This window comes from Panthera uncia (assembly GCF_023721935.1).
Source record: "Panthera uncia isolate 11264 chromosome E2 unlocalized genomic scaffold, Puncia_PCG_1.0 HiC_scaffold_19, whole genome shotgun sequence".
Classification (NCBI taxonomy): domain Eukaryota; kingdom Metazoa; phylum Chordata; class Mammalia; order Carnivora; family Felidae; genus Panthera; species Panthera uncia.
The window spans coordinates 9,216,909-9,226,829 of record NW_026057588.1 but is presented as its reverse complement, the minus strand read 5'-3'; the positions used below and the strand labels follow the sequence as shown (position 1 = coordinate 9,226,829).

Below are 9,921 nucleotides of genomic sequence, written 5' to 3'. Positions count from 1 at the left end.
GCAGGCCCCGCCCCCGCGGGCGACCCCGGCCCCGAGTCGCCCCGCCGGCTCGCCCACCGCAGTCTGCAGCTCGGTCCCCTTGTCGCCAACTCCCTCCCCTCGGTCTCTGTGCCTCCGCCGCCCGCATCTCTGCCACTCGCTAGGTCTCTGGCTTTCCCATGTCTCTTTCTCCCTACCTCTGAGTCCCTGCCGTCGCTTTCTCCGTCTCTGTCTCCCACATCCCCTCTCTGTCTCTTCCAGTGTCTGTCTCCCCGTCTCTGTCTCCCCCATCTCTCCCTTCCTGTCTCTGTCTCTCTCCGTCTCCGTCCCTCCGTCTGACTTGGCCGAGCTGTCCCTCCTCTCCGTCTCTGTGTCCCCTTCCTCTGCCTCAGTCTCCCCGCCTTTGTCTCCGCTTCCCTTATCTCTCCCGCCTCTCGTCTCTGTCTCTCCCTCCCTCCCTCCCCCCCCGCCCCCCCGTCTCTCTCACTCCCACAGCCGTGCTCAAAATCCACTTTTCATTCTGCGGAGACAGCGAGGGGGGTATTCGCTACTTTCATCGTCGCCCCCATCCCCGCAGGCCCAGGCTGCTGGCAGCAGGCCCCACTCAGGGCAGACTTCAGGAAGGACTTCCCGCCCTGGTTCAGCACCGGGGCTTTATCGCTCGGGCCAGGCGGAGGCCAGGCGGCCCCGTGGCTTCCGGAGGCGCCCGGGCGAGATGAGCTCACTGCGAGTTGGCTGGGATTTCATCAGCTTCCTCCGCTGGACTTGCCCCCGCTCCTTTTCCCCCCGCGCGCGGGCCGAGCGGGCCAATCCTTCGGGCGCCTGCTGCCCCCGAGCGGCAAAATGCGGAAGCGCAGGCGCCCCGCACCGTCCACCTTTGCTAACCAAGCGTGTCACCGGTTTCCGAACGCTGCAGCTACGAACCCGTTTAATCTTCACGACGACCCCAAGGGGTAGAGGCTATTTTCAATCCCGTTGACAACGGGTAAACTGAGGCCAGAGAACTGAGGTCGGCCGCTTAAGGTCACGTAGCTGGTGAACGGAGCTCTTTGCGGGCTTACGTGGGGAAAGAAGGGAATGCTTGTAACCGCCACGATGACTGTGGTCATTCATTCATTCATTCATTTATTCAGCAAAGCTTTACCGAGGGCTTTACCTCTTCTGTGCCAGGCACGGTTGTAGGCACCGGGGATACAACAATGAACAGAGCACACAAAAATCCCTGTCCTCATGAGGCTGACACTCTGGATGGGGGTGGGGGTGGGGGGTGGATACAGACAATAAAGAACATAAACAATACAAAGTGAGTCTTGGAGTGAAAAAAGGAAGCAGACAAGAGGGCTCAAGAGTGTTGAGGATGGTTTTATTCACTAAGGTGACCAAGGAAGGTCTTCTTGAGAAAGCCAGTTCAGCAAAGGCCCGAAGGAAGGGGGCGGGGGGGGGGGCGCAAGGAATGCCCGGACAGAGGGAAGTGCAGGTGCAAAGATCCTGAGGCCAGAGTGGGCGCATCCTGGATGGTGAGAAGGTACTATGAGGCTGGAAAGTCTAGGAGTGAGCGAAAAAGGGGAGAGGGAGGGGTGGGAGGTGAGGTCTGAGAGGGGGTTGAATCCGGGTGAAGACTTTAGCTTTTCCTCTGATGGGGTGGGAGCCCCTGGAGGGCTCTGAGCCGAGGGAGGCGAGCCGAGTTAGTTCTAACAGGCGCCCTCTGGCGGTCAAGTGGGAAACAGGCTGTGAGCAGCCAGCAGGGGAGCCCAGCGAGGAGGCTCCAGTGATAAACTCTGGGTGGGACGGTGGCTGTGGGGTCAGATTGAAGGGGGAGGCGCGGGAGGGGGCTGAGGCATTGGGTGGCGATGTGAGGGAGAGAGGGGAGTTTGGGGAAACTCCAGGTTTGGGCCTGAGCAGCTGGAAGGATAAAGAAAGGGGCTGAAAGAAACAACGATAATTGGGGCGCCTGGGTGGCCCAGTCGGTTAAGCGTCCGACTTCGGCTCAGGTCATGATCTCGCAGTCTGTGGGTTCGAGCCCCGCATCGGGCTCTATGCTGACAGCTCAGAGCCTGGAGCCTGTTTCAGATTCTGTGTCTCCCTCTCTCTCTCTGCCCCTCCCCTGCTCATGCTCTGTCTCTCTCTGTCGCAAAAATAAATAAAAGCATTAAAATAATAATAACAATAACAGAAATAACGATAATTAACGGCCGTTGTCCCATGCTATGTACCTACCGTGTGCCTGACCTCATTCAATCCTTATGACAATCCTGAGAGGCGGGACATGGGGCAGGATTCTGGATTTAGTCAGATCTCTGTACCGTGGTTTGCAAGTCGAGCCTACATAATTTGCTCGGTACTGTTGGTGGATTCAACAGATAATGGCGAAAAGGTACAGCGCTGTTCTCGGCACTTTATTATTTCTAAAATTTTTTAAAAATTTATTTTGAGAGAGCGAGCGAGCGAGCGAGAGCCGTGGAGGGGAGAGAGAGAGAGAGAAAGGGAGAGAATCCCCAAGCAGGTTCTGCGTTGTCAGCGCACAGCCCGACGTGGGGCTCGATCTCATGAACCGTGAGATCGCGGCCTGGGCCGAAATCGAGAGTGGGACGCTCAACCGACTGAGCCGCGCAGGCGCCCCAGCACCTCACTTACCTTGCTGAATCCTTACAACATGCTGTCCACAAGCACCATTTTCCACGTGGGAAACCGAGGCCCAGAAACGTTAAGTACCTTGCCTAGCGCAATACTCACAATTATAATAGATTTATGATAGAGGTGGAGAGAGCTCTGCGAGTCAGAAAGATCCCCGTGGGTTCAAATCCCGGCCCGGACGTGTGACCTCGGGCAGCTCACAGCATCTCCGGGCTTTGGTGTCCTGCTTTGTAAAATGGAGGGTCGAAGAGTACTGTGGGAGCCGAGGCTTTGGGATGGGTTTAGGAGATAATTCACGGAACAAAAGGGAGGCCGCCCTGTAGACAATGAGTGTTAACTCACTGGCATTAAAATAAAAACTGAAAAAAAAAAATGTCAGTGTCAGCACGGATCCTCTTTCAGGGTTGGGGATACAGCAGTCGGCAAGCCAGTGGGGCCTTTAAAACGATCATGAGACAACAAATATTCATTCTGTCATCCGGAGGGCCCTCCACGCTTGGGGTCGAGGGCCACCTCCTCCAGGCAGGACCTGCCGATCGCCTCCCTGCGTCTCCCCGGGGTCAAACGAGTTCATCTGGTCTGTAGCTCAGCCCCGAAGGGCTTTGCCTCAGAAGATGTGTGGCTCTTTGCCTCCTACTGGGTCTGGCTGTCTACCCCAGTCTCCCTTTCCACCTTTCAGCCGTGAGTGGGGTCCCCATATTTCTTTCCTCCTCCACCTGGGACGCCCCCATAGTCATCTGGCTTGTCCCCCACGTTTCCCTCTAGGCTCTGCTCAAGCGTCAGAAAAGCCCTCCCGGACCATCTCTGTCCCCTGGGAGCAGCCTTATCTTGCACCGCAGCCCTCCTTTGAACATCCTTTTGTTTAGCTATTTATGGTCTGTTTCCTCTTGGAGAAAGTGAGCTCCATGGCGACAGGGACAGCCTTCCGGCACAGCTGTACGTTCCAATCTCCATTTCACAGATCCGCAGACGACAAGGAGGCCCGGCCCAGCGTAGATTGGCACAGGGCAAGGACGGTTCGTCGAACGAATGCTCGAGCCGCGTCTCAAGCGTCCAGAAGGGCGCCAGGCCGCCCCCTGGTGGCCAGGGCGAACGTGGGCCCGCTCGCCGGCCAAATTTCCCACCAGGGCTTCTCGTAGCCTGATAACGACGGACTAATGCGAGAACTTAACTCCGTTTCACATATAACCACAAGGTATTTTTTACGGGTATTTTTTGAGCTTCCAAATTGTATTTGCAAAAAAAACAAAAAAAAAAACAAAACACCACAATTTTGTTTTTTACGTCTATTCGTTTATTTTCAGAAAGAGGGAGTGAGAGAACGAGCTGAGGAGGGGCAGAGCATCCAAAGCGGGCTCAGCCCTGACAGCGGAGACCCCCGGATGCGGGGCTCAGACTTCCTAACCGTGAGATCATGACCCGAGCCGAGACCTGACGCTTTTAACCCGCCGAGCCACCCAGGCGCCCCTCAAAATCCTTTGAAACGTTGTGGACACGAAGGCACGACGTACCTACTTTTGTAAAACCCACGGAACCCCGAGTGCAGAAGCCCTGGGGGGAGAAACCAAACATGACAGGTCCCCGCCTCCTACCAGGACCCCCTGGGGACCCCCCTCTACTGACTCTCTCCCGGGCCATCATTATCCTCAAGTCTACCAACAGAGATTTAGTTGTGCCTGTTCTAGAACTTCATGCAAATAGAATCAAACCGTACGTGCTCCTTTGCGTCTGTCTGGCTTTTGTCGCTCGGCGTAACGTTTGCGGGATGCATGCACGTGCTGGTGCGCCGGTAGAGAGCGTTCATGTTCACTGCCGTGTGGCATCTCCGCGTGCAAAGGCACCCCAGCGAGAGTATCCATTGTACCGCTGAAGAACATTCCGGTTCTTTCCCATTCGGGGCCGTCTGAGTCCGCTCGGGGCGGCCACCACAAAGTAGCCCAGGCCGGGTGCCTTACACGACAAAACTTTAGGGGGCGCCTGGGTGGCTCAGTCGGTTGCGCGTCCGACTGTGACTCAGGTCATGATCTGGCGGTTGGTGAGTTCGAGCCCCGCGTCTGACTGGCTGAGGTCAGTGCAGACCCTGCTGCGGATCCTCTGTCTCCCTCTCACTGCCCCTCCCCCACCCGCACTCTCTCAAAAATAAAGAAAACATTCAAAAAAATTAAAAACAACCCCCCCCCCCCACCCCCATTCTATCTTCTCCTAGTTCTGGAGGCGAGAAGTCCTACCTCAAGGTGTCCCAGGGTTGGTTTCTTCTGAAGCCTCTCTCCTTGGCTTGTGGAATGGCTGTCTTCCCTGTGTCCACACGTGGGCTTCTTCCCTCTGTGCATAGATGTTAATCTCCTCTTCTTTTAAGTTCATTTATTTATTTTTGAGGTGGGGAAGGGCAGAGAGAGAGGGAGACACAGAATCCGAAGCAGGCTCCGGGCTCTGAGCTGTCAGCACAGAGCCCAACGCGGGGCTCGAACCCACGAACCGCGAGATTGTGACCTGAGCCGAAGTCGGATACCTAACCGACTGAGCCATCCAGGCGCCCCAACCTAAGCTTTTCTTATGAGGACACCAGTCATAGGAGATTAGGGCCCACCTTAATGACCTCCTTTTCACTTAACTGCCTCTGTTAAAGGCTTATGTCCAAATTAGGTTACATTCTGAGGTGCTGGGGGGTAGGGACTCTGACACACGAATCGGGGAGGGGACACAAATCAGCGCATAAGCGGGGCGATTGTGTCGAAGCTGCCACGGTCGTTCTTGCCCACGACACGTTTGGTGAGCACGTGCATGCATTTGTTGGGTAAATGCCCCGCAGTGCATTTGCTGGCTCACAGGGTATGTGTGTGCCTCGGACCGTCGTAGAACTTACTCCACAGCAGTTGGGGCGTTTTGTGTCCCCTCCAGCAGTGGGCGTCAGTCCCGGCTGCCGCGCATCCTCACCAGGCCTGTGACCTTGTCGGGCCTTTTCATCTGGGCCGTTCTTTTGCCGTTAAGCGCAAAGGGTTATTTGCGTGGTCTTAGTAGATACTGAAAACCGCCAGGATCTCCACCACTCCTTTCAAGGGAAAATTGTGCTATGTTGTGTTCAGAAATCAACAAGGGCGGGGCGCCTGGGCGGTTCCGTCAGTTAAGCATCGGACTCGGGTCATGATCTCGTGGTTGGTGACTTCGAGTCCCCCCAGAGCCCCCAGAACAAAGAACCCTGCCCACACCTTGCTTTCAGACTTCTGGCCTACCAGAAGGGTCGAGAATACCCTCCTGCTGTTTTCGGTCGCACAGCGTGTGGCCATTTGTTACGACGGCTGCTGGAGCCCGTTTTCCTGTCTGTGAAATGGGCGTGAACCAGAACTTTGAGGCCCGTGACACAATTGGAAGGAGAGCATCCCTTTAACCAATAAGCGAGCAAACGTCCGTGACATGTCTCCAGAGGCCACGGGCCCGTGTTATTCGGCCGGAGGGAGGGGGCGCTCAGGTGATGGTAAGAGTCACGGTTAAGTGCACCTGCTGGGTGCCAGACACTGTTGTAAGTGCCTCTGGCTGACATCAAACAACAGGCATTCATTCACTTGCACCTCTGGGGGGGCGGGCAGAGACACAGAATCAATTTCTTTGGGCCCAGATCAGGATGTTGGCTGGGGCCACATTCCCTGGGGAGGTTCCAGGGGACCATCAGTCCCCTGGCCTTTTGAAGCTTTTTTCCCCAGCTGTATTTTTTTAAACGTTTATTTAGTTTCGAGAGAGAAAGAGAGAGAGAGAGAGAGAGAGCAGGGGAGGGGCAGAGAGAGAGGGAGACACAGAATCCGAAGCAGGCTCCGGGCTCAGAGCCGTGGGCACAGAGCCTGATGTGGAGCTCGAACCCGTGAACCGCAAGATCGTGACCTGAGCTGGAGTCGATGCTCAACCGACTGAGCCACCCAGGCGCCCCCATGTCACCCTGTCTTCTGTGTCAAATCTGCCTTTGCTTCCTCTTATAAGGACCCTTGGGATTGCGGTGAGCCCCCCCCTAAAGATTCCAGGACCATCGCTCCATCTCAAGATTCTTAATCACATCTGCCAAGTCCCTTGTGCCACGTAAACGAATATTCACAGGTCCCAGGAATCAGGGTGCGGACATCTCTGGGAGCCAGTGCTCAGCCTACTGCACCTTCCAGTAGCCCGGTGGGGTACAGGCACTGTTATTATGTTACAGATGGGGACCCGAAAGCTCAGAGTTGTTAAGTAACTCCCCCAGGGTCCCACAGCTCAGGTGGCAGAGCTGGGATCTGAAGTCAGCCAGCCTGGCTCCAGAGGCCATGATCTTACCTGCTCTCCACATGGCATCCCTGTGGTCAGGCAGCCCTGAGTTCAAATCCCAGGTTGGCTTCTGGGTAGCTGGGTGACTGAGGGCCAGCGCTATGGGCTCACTTCCTGGGCTGACTGGGAGGGGCAGGGACATCACAACTGTCGGGGACACTTGGGTGGCTCAGTCGGTTAAGTGGCCGACTTCGGCTCAGGTCACGATCTCACGGTTCGTGGGTTTGAGCCCCAGGTCGGGCTCTGTGCTGACAGCTCAGAGCGATAATGGCGAACCCCTTGAGTTGCCCAGAGTTCGGGTGAAAATGCTCAGTGCCCCAGAGAGGGACTCTCAGGGTCCAGCTCCCTCTGAATCTTATCTTCTGACCTTCAACAGACATTCAGAGAAGGGCTTGCTTTCAAGTTTCACTTTTCTAACGTTATTACAGAGATCCAAGCAAAGACAGAATCTCATCGTACTTTTCCAGCATCCCCCTTTCTCTCCACCCCCACAAGCGACGGGTCTATACGTACGCGTGTATATGCGGGTATGAAAAAGCTTCGCTTCTCAGCCCGGGGATAGGCAGCCCCACCCGGAACCATGACACCACCCTTTGGTCATCAGGGTGGCAAAGATCAAAAAGTGATAAAACGCAGCGTCAGTGAGGCTGCGGGGAGACACGCACCCTGGGCTTGCTTGAGGGGAGTGGGAGTTGGCACGGCCTCTTTGCTGAGCTGCTACCTTCGGAGGTGGTTTTACTGTCAGGGAGATGATGTTGCAAGCCTCTCGATGCCTCGTCCAACGGAGCCGGGGCTCCGGCCCACACCCCGGGAGGTGCCTTTGACTTACACTTTTTTCATTCTCTGTTGTAAAAGGGTTTCCAGCTTTGTATGGACCTCAGGCCCTAAACAACCTGCGTCCGCCTTGGGTTGCTTTTACTGCAACGTGATAATGTGAATGAACTTTCGATCGAGGAATTTGTCTTTGTAGGAGCTGTAATAATGGTCTCCATACACGGAGAACTTAAATATTTTAGGTCTTGTGCCGAGCACTCGGTGTATTAATTCATTAATCCGTTCAATTCTGCACCACAAGCCTAGTAGGGAGGTGCTAGGATACCTGCTTCGCAGAGGAGGCTACATTCCAGACAAGTTCTGTACAAGCTCAAGGTCACACAGTTGGTAAATGACAGAGCCAAGATTCAAACCCAAGCCTTCTGGCTTCAGAGTCAGTGGTCTTTTATCTTATTTTTTCATGGTTACTTATTTATTCTGAGGGAGACAGAGAGGAAGAGGCAGACAGAGAGGGAGAGGGAGAGAGAGAGAGAGAGAGAGAGAGAGAGAGAGAGAATCCCAAGCAGGCTCCGTGCTGTCAGCGCAAAGCCCGATGTGGGGCTCGAACTCACGAACTGTGAGATCATGACCGGAGCCAAGATCAAGAGTTGGACGCTTAAATGACTGAGCCACCCAGGCGCCCCCAGAGTCCGTGGTCTTAATCATGACATTAGGAGTCCTTTTTGAGCAAGGTCAAGTACTCACAAAGACGTGTGCCTCAGGAAGTTCAATGCAGCATTATTGGCGATCTCCCCAAACTGGAAACAACTCAACCGTCCACGAGACCAAGTGGGGGAAATTATGGTCCATCTTTAGGATGGAATGTCACACAGCAGTTTTAAAGGCTGTCAAGTATCCATTGTGAAACCCAAGATATACAGCCACAGAATCGGTGGCTCAGCCGGTTGAGCGTCCGACTCTCGATTTCAGCTCAGGTCACCATCCCAGGGTCGTGGGATCAAGCCCCGCGTCAGGCTGTGCCGTGGCAGTACATGGCCTGTTGGAGGCACTGGGGACACAGCAAGGTATAACGACAGACAACACAGTGGAGGGGACAGAGAACAAGGTAAGTAAGTAAAACATTTGATAATTTATTTATTTATTTAATTATTATTATTTTTTAATGTTTATTCATTTTTGAGAGAGACAGAGAGAGAGAGCAGGGGGGGAGCGGAGAGAGAGGGAGACACAGAATCTGAAGCAGGCACAGAGCCTGATGCGGGGCTTGAACCCACGAACTGTGAGATCATGACCTGAGCCGAAGTCAGACGCTTCACCGACTGAGCCACCCAGGTGCCCCAACATTTGGTAGTTTGGAGGGCGGACAATAAAATGGAAAAATAAAGTGGAAAGATTGCAAGGGATGGGGAGTTTTGCAACTTTCAAACAGGCGGTTTCAGGGCAGGCCCCTAAGTGCAGGTGACATCTGAATGACGAAGCAAAGCAGTCGTGCGGTAGGTTTGGCAGGTATTTGGGGAGTTATAAGAGAACTCAGTTGTATGTGTAGAGAAGGTCTCTGAAAGGCTGTTAACTGTAACCTTATAACGGGCCAGGGATTCGCAGGTACTTCCACTTTCCACAGTTTAAATCCCAAAATAAAATTACCAGCGACCTTGGGGGATCTGGTCTGCCCACTGCAACGGTCAAATTTTGCATGACGTGTAATGATAGGTTTATCACGTTGGCGTTTTGGTTAATGCATGGAACCTCCTGGAGTCTGCAGCCACATCCGGATCTCCCAGTGAGCGTCTTGCAGCTCCTAGAAGGCACTAAGCTCACTCACCACAGGGCCTTTGCACAGGCTGTGTGTTCTCTGCCTGGACCCCCCCCCCCCCCCCCCCAAGCCCTCTCCTCTTGCCCCTCTGCAAGGAACCTCCCACGCTTCTGTTTGTGGTATCTCACATTTACTTGTGCCTTCCCTCATGAGGGAAGGGATGGGGTCTGCCTTGTTCATGCCGGAGTCCTCCCCTCCCCAAGCACACCCCCTTCCCCCCACCCTCTGGCCCTGGCACTCAATGCAAATTTAGAGAATGAAAGAAAGATTGAAACTCTAAGGTCTCCTTGGCAGGAGGGTGAGGGATTCCCCACCCACCCAGCACAAGCCTGGTGGGTCAGGCTTCCAGGAATTATTGCCCAGTGCCTAGTACCTATTTACTGGAACCAGAAAAGAGGCAGCAGGGAGAGACCAGAGAGAGGACGGTGTCTCCT

At 54.6% G+C, this 9,921-nt stretch overlaps 1 long non-coding RNA gene across 1 annotated transcript; it reads left to right on the top strand.

Annotated features, from left to right (window-relative positions):
* The first annotated feature begins 2,875 nt into the window (after nt 1–2,875).
* On the top strand, nt 2,876–4,331 carry LOC125915106 (uncharacterized). The gene is made up of 2 exons (XR_007455572.1): nt 2,876–3,808; nt 3,918–4,331. It is a non-coding gene; the product is annotated as an uncharacterized LOC125915106 (long non-coding RNA).
* The last annotated feature ends 5,590 nt before the right edge of the window (nt 4,332–9,921 follow it).